The sequence below is a fragment of the Pelophylax lessonae genome, assembly GCF_965119305.1.
Source record: "Pelophylax lessonae genome assembly, chromosome: 9".
In the NCBI taxonomy this organism is placed as follows: Eukaryota; Metazoa; Chordata; class Amphibia; order Anura; family Ranidae; genus Pelophylax; species Pelophylax lessonae.
The window spans coordinates 238,782,918-238,801,929 of NC_138776.1; the positions used below are offsets into that span (position 1 = coordinate 238,782,918).

A 19,012-nucleotide genomic window follows, 5' to 3' on the forward strand; every position below is an offset into this window, starting at 1 on the left:
CCAAAAAAAGCTCTATTTGTGTGAAAAAAAATAATAATATCAAATTGAATTTGCGTACAGCGCTGCAATAGTCAGTTAAAGTAACAAAATGCAGAATAGCAAAGAATGGCCTGGTCATGAAAGGGGTAAAGCCTTCCGGAGGGCAAGTGGTTACATACCTCCCAACTTTCTGAGATGGTAATAATGCCTCCGATCAGATAATCGGACGACTTATCGTTCGCATTTTGTTGCATGATACTAATATCGAATTCAACAATGAGTACTAAATGTATGATTTTTTTTCCTACAATTCTGGAAAAGCTTCCTGGTTGTGTAGCTACGTATGGGATAGTGCAAAACAAAAACAATGGCGGCCAGGCTTTTTCAGGATTATTTTCCTGTTTCTGATCATGCGTGATCTTTGTCAATTGATTTTTAGCGAACGCATACTGTACTGATTAAACGTTTGTCGTTTGCTAGGCTATTGTACGACAAAGGTTTTCGCGTTTGTCCCTTCGGATTTTGTTAGACGTATTGTCGTGATCGGCTGTCAAAAGCTGTGTACTAATGATATTAATAATGGAGCTATGGACGAGGCAGAATCCCTATGGGTAGAACTCAAAGGGGAAGGCACTATAGGGAGGGTAATATTGGGCATATGTTATAGGCCCCCCAACCAGAGGGAGGAGGGGGAGGCGGACCTCCTTTTTCAGATAGGATTGGCAGCAAGGATGGGAAATGTCATTATAATGGGGGACTTTAATTATCCAGATATAGACTGGGCAGATGGAACCGCGCATTCAGTCAAGGCTCGGCAGTTCCTAAATGTTTTGCAGGACAATTTCATGGGTCAGATGGTGAACGCACCGACAAGAAACAATGCGGTACTAGACCTACTGATTACCAACAATTCAGACATGCTTACTGATATAGAAATACGGGGCAACTTAGGAAACAGTGACCATAGGTCAGTAAGTTTCAGTATTAATTATAGTAATAGGAAACACAAGGGTAATATAAGGACACTGAATTTCAAAAGAGCCAATTTCCCAAAAACTGCACTCTCTGCTAGAAAATATCAAATGGGATAGAACCCTGGGAACAAAGAACACGGAGGAAAAATGGGAATGTTTCAAGAGCATACTAAACAAAGGGATTGGCCAGTGCATTCCAAAGGGAAATAATTTTAAAAGAGCAAAACTAAATCCTGGGTGGCTAAACTCCAACATAAAAATGCATATTAATACTAAAGAAAAGGCCTTCAAAAAATACAAGGCTGAGGTGTCATTGGCAGCATTCAAGCATTACAAGGAGTGTAATAAGAAATGTAAAGGCGAAATCAGGGCGGCTAAAATAGAACACGAGAGACATTTATCAGAAGATAGTAAAAAGAACCCCAAAAAATTCTTTAAGTATATAAAAAGTAAGAAAGCAAGGCCAGAACACATTGGCCCCATAAAAGACGACAAAGGAAATTTGGCCACAGAGGACAGGGAATAGGCAAAAGTGTTAAATAATTTCTTCTCTTCAGTCTTCACAAAAGAATTGGGGGGCTACACTAACCCAGCTTGTAATGCTAAACTAAATAATACACCTCAGGAAGTACCCCCATGGCTAACAGAAGATAGACTTAGAACTAAACTAGAGAAACTTAACATAAATAAATCACTGGGACCGGATGGCTTGCACCCGAGGGTTCTTAAAGAGCTCAGCCAGGTGATTGCCAGACCATTATTCTTGATCTTTAAGGATAGTTTACAGACGGGTATGGCGCCAGTTGATTGGAAAAAAGCCTGATTGGTACCAATATTTAAAAAAGGGCCAAGATATATCCCGGGTAACTATAGGCTGATCAGCCTAACATCAGTAGTCTGCAAGATTTTGGAGCGGATGTTAAGAGAATATATACAAGACTTTAGTAATGAAAATGGTATTAATAGTAGGAATCAGCATGGATTCATGAAAAATTGTTCTTGCCAAACCAATCTATTAACCTTCTACGATAAAGTGAGCTGCCACCTAGATAAAGGAAAGCCTGTGGATGTGGTGTATCTGGACTTTGCAAAGGCCTTTGACACTGTTCCCCACAAATGCTTACTGTACAAACTAAGGAATGTAGGTATGGACCATAAGGTGAGTACCTGGATAGAGAACTGGCTCCAGGGGCGAGTCCAGAGGGTGGTGATTAATGGGGAGTACTCGGATTGGGCGGGTGTGGAAAGTGGGGTCCCCAAGGTTCTGTCCTGGGACCAATCCTGTTTAATTTATTCATAAATGATCTAGAGGAGGGGATATCTAGTACAATCTCAGTATTTGCGGATGATACTAAACTAAGCATGCCAATATCTTCTATGCAGGATGTGGAAACCTTACAAGCGGACCTGAACAAAATAATGGGGTTGGCAACTACATGGCAGATGAGGTTTAATGTTGAAAAATGTAAAGTAATGCACTTGGGGGCCAGAAACCAGAAAGCAAGCTACTCACTAGGGGGGAAACCTCTGGGTGAGTCTAGGATGGAAAAGGACCTGGGGGTACTGGTGGACAATAGGCTTAGCAGTGGCATGCAATGCCAAGCCGCTGCAAGCAAAGCCAACAGAATACTAGGATGTATAAAAAAGGGGATTCACTCCAGAAATAAAGAAATTATTCTCCCTCTCTACAAGACTCTGGTCCGGCCACATCTGGAGTATGCTGTCCAGTTTTGGGCACCGGTCCTCAGGAAGGATGTGCTGGAACTGGAGAGAGTCCAGAGAAGGGCAACAAAAATAATTAGGGGAATGGAGGGCATCGGCTATGAGGAAAGACTACAAGCACTGGACTTATTCTTTCTGGAGAAGAGACGATTGAGGGGGGATATGATATCAATGTACAAATACTGTACTGGCGACCCTAGCATAAGGAACAAATCTTTCAGAGAAAGGGAATACAATAAGACACGTGGCCACTCACTAAAACTAGAGGAAAAACGGTTTAACCTTAAAATACGTAAGGGGTTCTTTACTGTCAGAGCAGTAAGGATGTGGAATTCTCTTCCACAAGCAGTCGTATCAGCAGGGAGCATCGATAGTTTAAAAAAACGATTAGATGGGCACCTTAGAGACCACAACATACAGGGGTATAAAATGTACGGTTAACAGCAAACACACACACACATCATAGGTTGAACTGGATGGACTGATCTCTTTTTTTGACCTCACAAACTATGTAATTATGTAACCATCAGATTATCGTATGATAAATTCAAAAGCTTTTTTTTTGCGTACGATTATCTGATCGTGTGTACGAGGCATAAGGGACACCTACTGACAAAAGAATGTAGGCATAGAACACACAATCTGCCATGCCCCCTTAAAAGAGAGCTAAACAAAAAAAAAAACCCACATTTGCTTTTTTATTTTTTATATATATATATATATATATATATATATTTTTACCTCTACTATTGCTTAACCACTTCAATACCAGGCACTTTCACCCCCTTCCTGCCCAGGCCAGTTTTCAGCTTTCAGCGCTGTCACACTTTGAATGACGATTGCGCGGTCATGCAACACTGTACCCATATGACATTTTTATCATTTTTTTTTTCACACAAATAGCCCCCGCGGGCGCGCAAGAGAGGCTGTTCTGGTGCGCTGTCATATGAACGAGAGCCGCACCGCTCCGCCGTCATTTGACGGTGGGCGGGCGGCAAGTGGTTTATACTGGCTTTTGGAATTTACAAATGCAGCAATTTAGAAATTGGATGAAAGGTTTGGCACTGGGAAACACTTTTTGAAAGCTAAATAATGCAGTTTATATACAACTATATAGATCAGATCAAAATGAGGGACAAATGAGGTGGAAAGAGGGACAGAGGGACTTTGTTCCGAATCAGGGACAGTCCCTCGAAATCAGGGACAGTCCCTCGAAACCAGGGACAGTTGGCAGCTATGTGGTTATTCTACATGGCCTCTGTTTTCAGAAAAGTTATATTGTTTCATGGAACTAAAGGCAAAACTTTTTCCTTTTTATTTTGTATAGAGTAAGGAGGGGGATTGTTAATTAGTTAAAACAGGGGCACGGACAGCGATAAAGACCTGACAAGTTTTTTAATCCCCCCCTACTCCTTTTGAGTGAAGTTCTGCTAGACCTACTTGGTTTATGTAGAAGAAATACGAGAGTATGTGATCGGCTGTTGTGGTTTACAGCAGCTTGCTATCTGATTTATAACTGCTGTTGGCACATCTGTGAATGCTGAATGCCCATTGGTTACTAGGGGTGACTACACTTTGCATTGCATTATTATTGCAAAAGATGGGAAACAGCCGTATTGCGTTAAATTCTGTCTAAGAAGCTTTATGGACTTGCTCCAATATTTTCTAACATGTCTACATCTGTCCTGTTGCTTCAGCTTTTTTCCTGGTTGTGAAATCAGTCGATTTTTATTTATTTTGCATGGAAATATAAATGTTTTATTTTTTCAAAAACGCAAAGCAGTTAAATACATAAAATGGAGGTTTTAAAGTGGGAGTAAACTCCCTTTGTTGTTTTGTCAGATAAGCCTACAAAAGGTCACAATCATGGGTTTAAGGTGTTGACATGGCCTCCTAATTCTCCAGATCTCAATCCAATCGAGCGTCTGTGGGATGTGCTGGAAAAACAGCTCTGATCCACGGAGGCCCTGCCTCACAATTTACAGGACCTAAAGCAGGGGTGTCAAACTCAATTTCTTTGCGGGCTGCATTAGCATTATGGCTGCCCTCAAAGGGCCGGTTATATCTGTAAGAGTAGACGTCCGGATCACCCCATGCCCTTTACATCAGATGTCAAGATCCCCCCCCCACCATCAGAAGTCAAGAGCTACCCATCCTTTCTTACATCACAATGCACCCCCTTACCTTGTGCTGCTGCCAGGAAGAAGATGCGGGTGGATCTGGGAAGAAGAAAGTGCAGGGTCTGGAGGAGAACCAGAGGAGGTCTGGAGTCAGCTTCCAGAGTCTGCTGAATGCTAAGACCAGGGGAGGCAGAGGCAAGGTGGTGTTGCGGCGGCACAGAGCGGTGCAGGATCTGTAGGAGGAGTTCTGCCTTCCTCTCTGCTGCGGACTGCTGAGAAGGGGGGGCAAAGACAAGCCTTTCTTCAACTGCACAGAGGAGTGCAGGATCTGGTAAAGGAATTCTGTCCTCTCTGCTGCAAACTACTGAGACAAAGTGGTTGCGGATACAAGGGGAGTGCCGCAGCTGCAGGGGAGGTGCGAGGGCCACATGAAATGGCCTGGGGAACCGCATTTGGCCCGCGGGTCTTGTGTTTGACACCTGTGACCTAAAGGATCTGCTACTGATGGCTTGGTGCCAGATACCACAGCATACCTTCAGAGGTCTAGTAGAGCCCATGTTCTTGAAGTTTATTGTGGGTAATCATAATGTTATGACTGATTGAGGTAAATTGTACAGGATCTCAGGGAGGGGTCCAGCACGGGTGGTATATTTCGCCACTATATGGGTTGTGGTCTCTTTAATGGGGCTTGGTTCCAGATACCACAGCATACCTTCAGAGGTCTAGTGGAGCCCATGTCTTGATGTTCATAGTGGGTAATCATAATGTTATGGCTGATTGATGTAAATTGTACAGGATCCCAAGGATGGGTCCTGCATGGGGGGTATATTTCCCTACTATATAAGTTGTGGTCTCTGTAATGGGGCTTGGTGCCAGATACCACAGCATACCTTCATCGGTCTAGTAGAGCCCATGTCTTGATGTTTATGGTGGGTAATCATAATGTTATGGCTGATTGATGTAAATTGTACAGGATCCCAAGGATGGGTCCTGCATGGGGGGTATATTTCCCTACTATATAGGTTGTGGTCTCTTTAATGGGGCTTGGTGCCAGATACCACAGCATACCTTCAGAGATCTAGTAGAGCCCATGTCTTGATGTTTATGGTGGGTAATCATAATGTTATGGCTGATTGATGTAAATTGTACAGGATCCCAAGGATGGGTCCTGCATGGGGGGTATATTTCCCTACTATATATGTTGTGGTCTCTGTAATGGGGCTTGGTGCCAGATACCACAGCATACCTTCAGAGATCTAGTAGAGCCCATGTCTTGATGTTTATGGTGGGTAATCATAATGTTATGGCTGATTGATGTAAATTGTACAGGATCCCAAGGATGGGTCCTGCATGGGGGGTATATTTCCCCACTATATGGGTTGTGGTCTCTTTAATGGGGCTTGGAGCCAGATACCACAGCGTACCTTCAGAGGTCTAGTAGAGCCCATGTCTTGATGTTCATAGGGGGTAATCATAATGTTATGGCTGATTGATGTAAATTGTACAGGATCCCAAGGATGGGTCCTGCATGGGGGGTATATTTCCCTACTATATAAGTTGTGGTCTCTGTAATGGGGCTTGGTGCCAGATACCACAGCATACCTTCATCGGTCTAGTAGAGCCCATGTCTTGATGTTTATGATGGGTAATCATAATGTTATGGCTGATTGATGTAAATTGTACAGGATCCCAGGGATGGGTCCTGCACAGTGGGGTATATCTCCCCACTATATAGGTTGCGGTCTCTTTAATGGAGGCAATGGGAACACATTTTTTGTACTTAGGGGTTCTCACTCGTGCAGGGTGTGGGGTTCTATGGGTAGTCCAGAGGAGAGGACTGATGTACAGTAGTCCCTGGATTAGTATTTCCTCATTTGGGACCCAGACTTTGGAGGCTTAGAGAGACTTTGGGTAGAAAAGAGCCTCCAAGACCTGATTACAGGGACTTTGGTCCCGAAAGGGTTAGCCCACCTGCAGGGAAGGCCTGAAAGCAAACAGGAAAGTGCTTGCGCCTGTGCGTGAAATAGAGCGGAGTGTTTCACAGCTATGAGCAAGTGTGGACTGTCTGGCATCTGAGACACTGCGTCTGCTTGCTGATCCCCTGTGGCCTTTGCAGCATCACAAAGCAGATGCAAATGTGGGATGGGTATACTGGCGGTGAGCCATTCTGTTGTTTTCGTTATACCAGAGCGATGGACTGTTTGTATTTCCTTTGCTGAAGAAATTCTGTTCTTTTTTTGCTTGTTTTTGAAAGAGCAAGACTGTTTATTTTTACAAGCGACAGACTGGTGATCCTGGGCTCTCCATATTACCAATAGTTTGATCGTTCAAGTGACTGTAAGATATTGCAGCTTACCAAACATTAGATGTGGTTGCTGCATCAGTTTTCTTTTCTTGTGCTTTTTTTCCCCTCTTTTGTATACCTCCTGTATTAGAGTGCCCCCACTCTGGATGAAGAAGCAGAGGCATATTTGGACAGCAGCATTTTCAGTCTGGGGGGAGGGGAGTGTTAGATGTACTAGCAGGTTTAGATACACTAGCAAATTGAAGCCAAACTTTGGCTAATACTTTATAAGCAGTTACAGCTTTTTGGGTTAAAGGATGTTTACATAAATAGATCAATAAATAAAATCTGATCACTGTAGTCACCCATGCTAGTGTTAACCACTTGCCGACTGCCACACGACTATTTACGTCGGCAGTCAGCCCCTCACAGGCAGAGCGACGTAGTACTACGTCACTAGCCTGTGAGGGTCTAGGGACCGAGCGGGCGCCCCCGGAGACGAGCTCCCGTTTGGTCACGGACCCCCCCTGCGCATGTGACCGTCGGACACCAGAGGCCGCCGGTCACTCGGCGATCGTCGGTGCAGAGGGAGAAAGGCAGGCGCCTGATGTAAACAAGCCGCCTGTCATTCTCCCCTGTGTAGAAACAGTGATCATACGGTTCTACTATGTAGGACCGTTGATCACTGTTCCTACACCTCAAGCCACAGCCAATCACAGTTAGAATCACGCCCCTAGGGACACACATAACCCCTCCCTCTCAAAAAAGTTAACCCCTTCACTGCCAGTGTAATTTTACAGTAACAGTGCATATGTATAGCACTGATTACTGTAGAAATGTCACTGGTAACCCCAAAAGTGTCAAAAATATCAGTCAAGGGTCCAATCTGTCCACCGCAATGTCGCAGTACCGCAAAACAAATCGCATATCGCCGCCATTACGTGTTAAAAAAAAATGACAAAAATCTTTCCCTTTGTTAGTAAACGCGATAACTTTTGCGCAAACCAATCAAAATACGCTTTTTGCAATTTTTTTTTTACCAAACATATGTAGCATAAAACAAATTGGCCGAAAATGTTAAAAAATTTTGATTTTTACATTTTTTTTGGGGGGAATTTCATATAAAAAAATGTAAAAAATATTGTTATTTTTGCAAAATTGACGCCCTTTTTTTGTTTATAGCGCATGATCAAAAAAATCGCACAGGTGATCAAATACCACCAAAAGAAAGCTCTGTTTGTGGGGAAAAAAGGACGTCAATTTCGTTTGGGTAAAGCGTCGCACGACCGCGCAATTGTCCGTTAAAGTCACGCAGTGCCGAATCGCAAAATAGGCCCGGGTCAGGAAGGGGGTAAAATCTTCCGGGGCTTAAGTGGTTAAATGGTTTGTCTCATCTTTGTACCTGATACATTCTGCTGGAGAGCTTGTTCTGTTGAAAAACAACTGACTTACTGGCCAGAGCATCAGATGAAAATAGAAGAAAGAAAGCCTAAAAAAGAAAATGAATGCAGCCATCACATCTAAGAAATGGTAAGCTGCAATATAATAAACGTTTGCTTTTTGGCTTAAAGTGAGTATAAAGCTGACATCTTTTTTCCTAAAATAGAAAACGTTATATGTGCTCTGTGCAGTGATTTTGCACAGAGCAGCCCTGACCCTTCTCTTCTGGGGTCTCCTGTCGGCGATCTTGGCCCCTCCTTTTCCTTGAGTGGCCTCCATAGCAAGCTACTTGCTATAGGGGCACTTGTGCAGGCTCAATCCCGAGCTTAGCTGTGTGCGTCCATAGATGCACACAGAGTAGCTTGGCCCTGCCCCACACTCCCTCCTCACTGGATTTGCTTTGCAGAAGGAGCCAATGGCACCCACTGCTGCTGAGTCTCCTTTGAGAAGAGAGAGAACGGGCACAGTACTGGATTGGGATTGAGCTAAGGTAAGTGTATAAGGGGGGCTGGGGGGAGCTGCTATTGAAACTTAGGGTTAAAAGTTAAGGGGTTAAGATTAGGGGTATGGTTAAAGTAACAATAAAGCCTTTTTTTTTATAGTCAAAATGTTATACTTACCTGCTCTGTGTAGTGGTTTTACACAGAGCAGCCCGGATCCTCCTCTTCTCAGGTCCCTCACCGCCGCTCCCGGCTCCTCCCTTCTGATGGGTGCCCCCACAGCAAGCAGCTTGCTGTGGGGACACCCAAGCAGGCGCACTCCCGACCCGTGTGTCTATTTAGTCTGGTTTTGGTGCCTCCCCAATTGCTAGCTCCAATTGTGACAGTGGCTGGACAGATGGGGCTGGGAAGGCTCTTGCAACGCTCACCTTAGAAACGGCCCCTGTGAAGTTTGGAACCGGAGGCAGGTCGAGGCGGCCAGTAGCTGTTCAGATTTATGTGCTGCCGAGAAAGTGAACGGGGAGCGAGGGAGTGAGCGGAGTGCCATGGTACCTGTCAGTACACACATCACTGCACTATTAACACACAGGAAGGTGACAGGCTGCAGAAACAAAACTGCGCCCCTCTAAATATTGCACCTGGGGCGGGTGCACCGGCAGCCCCCCCACGCTACGCCACAGAGGTGCGCTTCCATTCAATTCTATTAGACGGCGTGTTTTCATGAAAGCAAATCACAGTCTTGCATGCTGCATCTTTGATGCATATTTAGACAATGCACAGTCCATGAGAAATCATTGGGAGCGCAGCTAAATCTGCAGGTAAACTGCACATACAATCGCACTGCGGTCAAACCACCGCACAAAATTGTGAACCCGCTTGCATTGCAGGATTGTGCACAAAATTGTGGCTTTCCTGACAACACGGAAGCGCACTATCCTTAACCGGTTGCCGACCGCAGCACGACTATGTACTGCGGCGGTCAGCCCCGGCCAGGCAGAGTGACGTATGGATACGTCACTCGCCTGTCACTGACTTGCGAGCCTATTGCGGGCGGGCGCGCACCCGCCGAGGCGCGCGCCCGCCGCGGCTCTTTCACAGACAAGTCAGTGCGTGTGTCCGGCGGACTCGATGTCCGCCGGTCACACTACGATCGCTCCGGTGAAGGGAGAAAGGCGGAGCGGCTTATGTAAACAAGCCGCCCGTCATTCTCCCTGGTGTAAAAATGAAGATCAGACAGTTCTACTATGTAGAACTGTTGATCTTTGTTTTTACACCAATAGCAATGTCCCTGCACAGTTAGAAACACGCCCCTAGGACACACTTAACCCCTCCCTGTCCAATAAAGTTAACCCCTTCCCTGCCAGTGTCATTTTTGCAGTAACAGTGCATATGTATAGCACTGATTACTGTAGTAATGTCACTGGTACCCCCAAAAGTGTCAAAAATGTCAGTCAAAGGTCCGATCTGTCCGCCGCAATGTCGCAGTACCGCAAAAAAAAACGCAGATCGCCGCCATTACTCGTTAAAAAAAAACACACCAAAAATGACAAAAATCTTTCCCTTTGTTAGTAAACGCGAAAACTTTTGCGCAAACCAATCAAAATACGCTTTTTGCGATTTTTTTTTACCAAACATATGTAGCGTAAAACAATTTGGCCGAAAATGTTAAAAAATTTTGATTTTTACATTTTTTTGGGGGGAAATTTCATTGTTTATTGTTATTTTTGCAAAAATTACGCTCTTTTTTTGTTTATAGCGCATGATCAAAAAATCGCACAGGTGATCAAATACCACCAAAAGAAAGCTCTGTTTGTGGGAAAATAAGGACGTGAAATTCGTTTAGGTACAGCGTCGCACGACCGCGCAATTGTCCGTCAAAGTCACGCAGTAAAAAATCGCAAAAAAAACCCTGGTCTTTTAGCAGCCAAATCCTCCGGGGCTTAAGTGGTTAAGTAGAAGCACAGCAGTGCCATTGATAGTTAAGTTCAACTCCACACATCTGCTAAACAGACACATTTTCACACACCACCAAACCACATGGTGCCGTAGCACTGTGCGGTGTGGTGTGACACTTTTTTAGGAAAGGGTCATGGACTTATTTTCCACATTTCTCGCCTGTAGCGCAGCCTATCGAGCAAAACATTTTGGGATGCATAGCATCACCGCTGCATTATGGGCATACCCCATATGGCTCTTTGAAGCTTACAAAGTAAAACTGCAACTCAACCACTTTATTTTATGCAGAGTTGTATAAAGTACTCGAAACCCATACTTGAGTACAAGTACAAATGCTCGATCAAAAAGTGACTTGAGTAGAAGTGGAAGTGCTCGATCAAAAAGTGACTTGAGTAGAAGTGGAAGTGCTCGATCAAAAAGTGACTTGAGTAGAAGTACTAAAGTATTCAACATTTTTTGTACTTAAGTATTGCAAGTAGTTATTTTAAAAATTTTGCTACTCAAGTACTGAAAGTAAAAGTACCAGTAGTTTTGAAAAAAAAATTGCTACTCAAGTACTGAAAGTAAAAGTACCAGTAGTTTTGAAAAAAAAATGCTACTCAAGTACTGAAAGTAAAAGTACAAGTACTGTATTATGTAGTTATTAAAGAAGAAAGTCAAAAGTTTGAACATATTGTTTTTTATTATTTCAAATGCAGCTTTTATTTATACATACAGTAGCTTTTATTTTCGTATGCGCTGATAATACACATGTTTTGAGCTTCATGAAACCTGCCATCTACTGTTCTGGCAGTGGTAATTTTTATAATAGTAACGAGTAACTATGCAGCACAAAAAAAAAATATCAGAGTAGAAGTATTGAAATCATCGAAAAAATGTAGTGAAGTAAAAGTGGAAGTAGGAGAAAAAAATTCTACTCCAGGAAAGTACAGATACCGCCTTTCAGTACTTAAGTACAGTAGTGAAGTAGTTCTACTTAGTTATTATACATCTCTGATTTTATGACCCCCCCCCCACCAGCACAAGTGTAAGCAAGGCCATAGAGCTCATTCACACAGGTTAGAGGGAGGTAAAAATAGGCAGTTGAGCTACATTTATAGTGCCCCAACCACCCACCTGAACAAGGAGATGCTGCCAGTCAGGGCTCTGCACATGCCAAAAGTAAATAGCATGTACTGCACACAATGGAGGAACAGTAGGTCAGCATTTTTAGGGATAAAACAGATGGTAGCAACTTATGGCCCCCTCACCACCTGTCAAACACCAGCAATGATAGCAGAATATTTGAATGAGCCCTTAGAAGCCTTTCACACCTTCCTCCCTCAGAGCCCCCCTAGAGCCCTTTAAGTTCATGCACACATCAGAGTCCACCTACCCTTCCTCATCCCACTAACATAGTGGCCAATCAGTCCTCAGATTGACACAAACAACATACTGTAGCAGTATAATTTCCTCCCGGTTATATCGTCAACACAGGGACATTTTTTTCCTTCTGATGACACTAAAGACCACTACCCCATATGTGTGCACCAATTTGAAACTCTCCAGGTTGCTGCAGTTCAGTGTTAATTTCGTCGACTAAAACCGACTAAAACGTTTTCGTCGACTAACACAATTCAGATGACTAAAATACGACTAAAACTAAAATGGCATTTTAGTCTTAAGACTAAAATACGACTAAAACTAAAATGGCATTTTAGTCAAAAGACTATAACTAAAACTAAATCGAAATTTGCTGCCAAAAATTAACACTGGTGCACGCTCAAAGCATAAATAATAACATATTAGATTTTTCACTCCAGGACCAGCAGTAGTATATAATGAGTTTGGAAATTGTAGAGAAATGCTTAAATAATGCATTACAAATTACAATTGAACTACACCCATTTGATTATAGATGACTAAAATGAGTTTTAGTCGACTAAAATGTAGGGCATTTTAGTCGACTAAAATATACTGGAGTTTTAGTCGACTAAATACGACTAAAACTAAAACACTTGCAGAAGACTAAAATAGGACTAAAACTAAAATGCCATTTTAGTCCTAAGACTAAAACTAAATTGAAATTTGCTGCCAAAATTAACACTGCTGCAGTTACATAGTTAGTCAGGTTGAAAAAAGAGACAAGTCCATCTGGCTAGTGTTGAGCGAACACGGACTGTATTATTCGTGTTCGTACCGAATAATTGGATTTTTTGTACCCGAACACGGACACGGACACTTTACTGTATGTTCGGGTAAAAATCCGTGTTCGGTCGTTTTATTTCCGGGTTTTGCATGCTTTGGCGCTCTTTTCATGGCGGGCTTTCAACAGCCAATCAACAATCGTTTAACTGGTGTGCCTTAAGCCATCCCAGCCATGCCTGCAAATGTCTCAGTAGCTGTGATTGGCCGTCTGAAGCATGTGACCAAGTCTTTATAAGTTCGAGGCAGCCGCAGCGGCGTCATTATGCTGCTTAGATTCAGGGACAGAGCACACATCAACGTGCTGGCTGCTGATTAGGGAAAGATAGGCAGGAAAAAACCATTTGTGTCCGGATAGAATTGAGGGACAGGTCGGAGTGTTTAGGCAGGGCGAGTTGTAGGCATTTTAGGGATAGAGTCTGCTGAATTATAGGGTCAGTGTCTTCTACAAACTACAATCGATATTGCTGTGTGGGGGGTGGGGTCTGCACTCAATCCTGATCTACGATCTCTTCTCAATCCTGTTAGGGACAGAGTCTGCTGAATTTTAGGGAAACTGTGTTCTACAAACTACAATCGATATTGCTGTGTGGTGTGGGATTGGAGATAGGCAGGTGTCAGTGATCCACATCCATTTTTCTGTGTGTGAGCTGCAGTGAACACAATCTTTTTGGGCTGCAGTGAACACAATCTTTTTGGGCTGCAGTGAACACAATCTTTTTGGGCTGCAGTGAACACAATCTTTTTGGGCTGCAGTGAACACAATCTTTTTGGGGTGCAGTGAACAAAATCTTTTTGGGGTGCAGTGAACACAATCTTTTTGGGGTGCAGTGAACAAAATCTTTTTGGGGTGCAGTGAACACAATCTTTTTGGGGTGGAGTGAACAACATCCTTTTTGGGGTGCAGTGAACAACATCCTTTTTGGGGTGCAGTGAACACAATCTTTTTGGGGTGCAGTGAACACAATCTTTGTGGGGTACAGTGAACAGAATCTTTGTGGGGTGCAGTGAACACAATCTTTGGGGGGTACAGTGAACACAATCTTTGTGAGGTGCAGTGAACACAATCTTTGTGGGGTGCAGTGAACACAATCATTGTGGGGTGCAGTGAACTCAATCTTTGTGGGGTACAGTGAACACAATCTCATACTTCTGAAGGTTTGAGGGTGCTGCCTGTTCCATACTCCCCCTACTCCTAGCCTTTTAGGGGTACAAACAATAGTAATTGGGGCCTAGTGTGGTTGTGTACGTGTGATATACATACACTTTTTTGGGATCATATTTTCTATTCCGCTATTTAATCAAAAACCTTTGGGGATCAGTTAAATTGGGGGATAGTCTGTGTTGGTACGTGTGAGAGAGATCCACCTTTCCAAGTTGTTGGGGTTCATCTCATACTTCTGAAGGTTTGAGGGTGCTGCCTGTTCCATACTCCCCCTACTCCTAGCCTTTTAGGGGTACAAACAATAGTAATTGGGGCCTAGTGTGGTTGTGTACGTGTGATATACATACACTTTTTTGGGATCATATTTTCTATTCCGCTATTTAATCAAAAACCTTTGGGGATCAGTTAAATTGGGGGATAGTCTGTGTTGGTACGTGTGAGAGAGATCCACCTTTCCAAGTTGTTGGGGTTCATCTCATACTTCTGAAGGTTTGAGGGTGCTGCCTGTTCCATACTCCCCCTACTCCTCATCTAGCCTTTTAGGGGTACAAACAATAGTAATTGGGGCCCAGTGTGGTTGTGTACGTGTGATATACATACACTTTTTTTGGATCATATTTTCTATTCCGCTATTTAATTTAACTGGGCCTCCATGCGAGACCTGTGTGCCTTGTTGCGCTGTTTTGAGTACTCCACCAACATGGCCAGTGGCAATGACGCCGTTCTCAGCTTAACTATCCCACTTCTATGCCTCCTTGAAAAAACAATTCGGGCGATGATGGAAGAGGATGTGGCACAGGATGAGGAGGAGGAGGAGGATGAAGAGGTAACATTTCCAAGGCTTTCAGGGCAGTCATTCGCAAGGGGCTCCGAGGGTGGGTTCCTGCACACGCAAACGCCAGGGACGCAATTGTCCAGCAGGGGCACAGTTCTGGAGGATGAGGAGGATGAGGAGGAGGAGGAGCTGGAGGAGGAGATGGAACCATGTTCACAGCAGGGTGGCACCCAGGCCAGCTCATGGCCATCACTGGTGCGTGGCTGGGGGGATACAGAGGACACGGACGATACACCTCCCACAGAGGACAGCCTTTCGTTGCCTCTGGGCAGCCTGGCACACATGAGCGATTACATGCTGCAGTGTCTCCACAACGACCGCCGAGTTGCCCACATTCTAACTTGTGCTGATTACTGGGTGGCCACGCTGCTGGATCCCCGTTACAAGGACAACGTACCGTCCTTAATTCACTCACTGGAGCGCGATCGCAAGATGCGCGAGTACAAGCGCACGCTGGTAGACGCCATGCTGCTGGCATTCCCATCTGACAGCGGGGCCACAGTGGAAGCACAAGGCAGAGGAGGAGGAGGAGGAGGTCGCCAACGCAACCAGGGCACCGCCAGCACCTCAGAAGGCAGGGTTAGCATGGCCGAAATGTGGAAAAGCTTTGTCAGCACGCCACAACAAACAGCAGCACCAGCAGCTCAGATGGAACGTCTTAGCAGGAGGCAGCATTTTACCAACATGGTGGAGCAGTATGTGTGCACACGCCTACATGTAGTGAATGACGGGTCTGCCCCCTTCAACTTCTGGGTCTCCAAATTGGGCACATGGCCTGAGCTTGCCCTTTACGCCTTGGAGGTGCTGGCGTGCCCTGCAGCCAGTGTATTATCTGAACGGGTATTTAGCACGGCTGGGGGCGTTATAACAGACAAGCGCAGCCGCCTGTCCAGAGACAATGTGGACAAGCTCACGTTCATTAAAATGAACCAGGCATGGATCCCACGGGACTTTTCCGTACCTTATGCAGAATAGCAATGGATACCGACCTTACCCACCCATTGTTCCATTTTTGCTCTTTCTCACTCTTTTGGGGTGTACCCTCATTTAAAATTTTTGAAAAGAAGCAGTGTTGGCTACCTCGTCCTCCTCCTCAGGGCCAGATTAATGTAGGGGCTATTGGAGCTGCAGCTCCAGGCCCCTACCTTTTATATAGGCCCCGGGTTGGCCATATTCACTGTTACCGCTCTTCTGTCACTTGTAAACACAGAAGTCTGGCTTCTATGCTCGCTTCCCCAGGCAGCACCCTCAGAACCTCCCCACACAGCGTGAAGGCCGGACAAGGAGGGACAGTTGGCGATGCATGGATGTGTTTATGGGCTTCAGAGACAGCATCCCATGTTGAATTAGGCATGCATGGCTGCACCCTTCCTCCTCTGGGTGCATGGCAAGGCACGGCCCTTAAGGCCCTTCAAAATCCTCAGCACCAAGCCCATGATGCTGTTAATCCGGCCCTGGTCCTCCTCCACCGCCGCTTCCACCTACACCGCCCATAGGTGTGCGCAGCCTATTGCATTAAGGTGTGCACCCCAAAGTTGAAATACACATGCATGTGTTTGCCAGCAGGGAGAGTAATGTATCGGGGCCATGTACCTGTAGGCAAGGAGAAATAGAGCAGAGCAGGTCCCAGGGAGATCTTTCCCATCTCCTCACTGGCAATGCTATGTGCCCTAGGTGATTAGGGTGTGCCCAGGCACACCCAGCACACCCTGTGCGCACGCCTATGTCACCGCCACATCCACCACCACCTCAACCTCCCTCCTACTCCATATGGGCCTCGTCCTTCAGAGATGAAGAAGAACATTGTTTTATTTTTCTGTTTTTTTTTTGTTGTTTTAAGTTATTTCCCTATCCACATTTGTTTGCAGAGCACTTGCCATGCTCTTAATTACGTTTTGCTGCCATTTGCAGCACTCTAGCCCTTTCCTTTGGTGTTTTAGAGCCATTTTAGTGCCTTAAAGTTCGGGTCCCCATTGACTTCAATGGGGTTCGGTGTCCGGGAAAAGTTCGGTAAAAGTCCGGGACACGGACCCGGACTTTTTTTTAAAGTTCGGCCGAACCCGTCGAACACGGACATCTAGGTGTTCGCTCAACCCTACATCTGGCTCAACCAATAAAAAACAAAAAAAATGAAACCCCAACCATACAATCCCATATACACAATCCTATACCCGCAGTTGATCCAGAGGAAGGCAAAAAAAACCCCAGCAAAGCATGATCCAATTTGCTACAGCAGGGGAAATAATTCCTTCCTGATCCCCCGAGAGGCAATCGGATATTCCCTGATATCAACTTTACCTATAAATATTAGTACCCATTTATATTATGTACACCCAGGAAAGAATCCAGGCCCTTTTTAACCGCTTGCCGACTGCGCACAGTATATTTACTGCGGCAGTCAGCCCCGGCCAGGCAGAGTGACGTAGATCTACGTCGCTAGCCTGTCACCGGGTTTTGAGCCAATAGCGGGCGAGCGCCCGCCTCGGCTCGTTCACAGAGGAGTCCGGGCGTGTGACCGGTGGACCCGATGTCCGCCGGTCACACTACGATCGTCGGTAGAGCGGGAGAAAGGCGGGCGGCTTATGTAAACAAGCCGCCTGTCATTCTCCCCTGTGTAAAAATGGAGATCAGACGGTTCTACTATGTAGAACCGTTGATCTCTGTTTTTACAATAGGAGACATGTCCCATCACAGTTAGACGCACGCCCCTAGGACACACTTAACCCCTCCCTCTCCAATACAGTTAACCCCTTCCCTGCCAGTGTCATTTTTACAGTAACAGTGCATGTATAGCACTGATTACTGCAGTAATGTCACTGGTACCCCCAAAAGTGTCAAAAATGTCAGTCAAGGGTCCGATCTGTCCGCCGCAATGTCGCAGTACCGCAAAAAAAATTGCAGATCGCCGCCATTACTCGTTAAAAAAAAAACACCAAAAATGACAAAAATCTTTCCCTTTGTTAGTAAACGCGATAACTTTTGCGCAAACCAATCAAAATACGCTTTTTGCGATTTTTTTTTACCAAACATATGTAGCATAAAACAAATTGGCCGAAAATGTTTAAAATTTTGATTTTTACATTTTTTGGGGGGGAATTTCATATAAAAAAAAGTGAAAAATATTGTTATTTTTGCACAATTTACTCTCTTTTTTTGTTTATAGCGCATGATCAAAAAATCGCACAGGTGATCAAATACCACCAAAAGAAAGCTCTGTTTGTGGGAAAAAAAGGACGTGAAATTCGTTTAGGTACAGCGTCGCACGTCCTCGCAATTGTCCGTTAAATTCACGCAGTAAAAAAACGCAAAAAATCCCCTGGTCAGGAAGGGGGTAAAATCTTCCGGGGCTTAAGTGGTTAAAGCAATCTAGTGAGCTGGCCAGAACCACCTCTGGAGGGAGTCTATTCCACATTTTCACAGCTCTTACGGTGAAGAAACCTTTCCGTACTTGGAGATAAAATCTGTTTTCCTTCAGACGTAAAGAGTGCCCCCTTGTCCTCTGTGTTGACCTTAAAGTGAATAACTCAACACCAAGTTCACTATATGGACCCCTTATGTATTTATACATGTTGATCATACCCCCCCCCCCTTAATCTCCTCTTCTCAAGAGAGAATAAATTCAGTTCCTCTAATCTTTTCTCATAGCTGAGCTCCTCCATGCCTCTTATCAGTTTGGTGGATGATGACCTTGTCCCAGCACTGACTTGAAATTTCCTTTGCTTTTCAATCAGGCAATATGGAACAGTTGCTGCAGCAGTGGAGTATTTATATTATGTAATGTTTCCTCATTGGGGCACCTACAGCAATAAAATCCTGAAAGAGGCTCTAACCTTCCTTACTTTAGTATGAATCGTGTTTTGCTTGTGGTCCATCCTGCTGTTGGGGGGAAGGAGGGGGAAAGGGGGGGTCTCAT

At 44.7% G+C, this 19,012-nt stretch overlaps 1 protein-coding gene across 1 annotated transcript in view; it reads left to right on the top strand.

The window, feature by feature from the left end:
- LOC309562580 (uncharacterized protein) overlaps positions 1-19,012 on the top strand; it is a 76,416-nt gene that overhangs the window by 3,467 nt on the left and 53,937 nt on the right. The window lies entirely within an intron of this gene.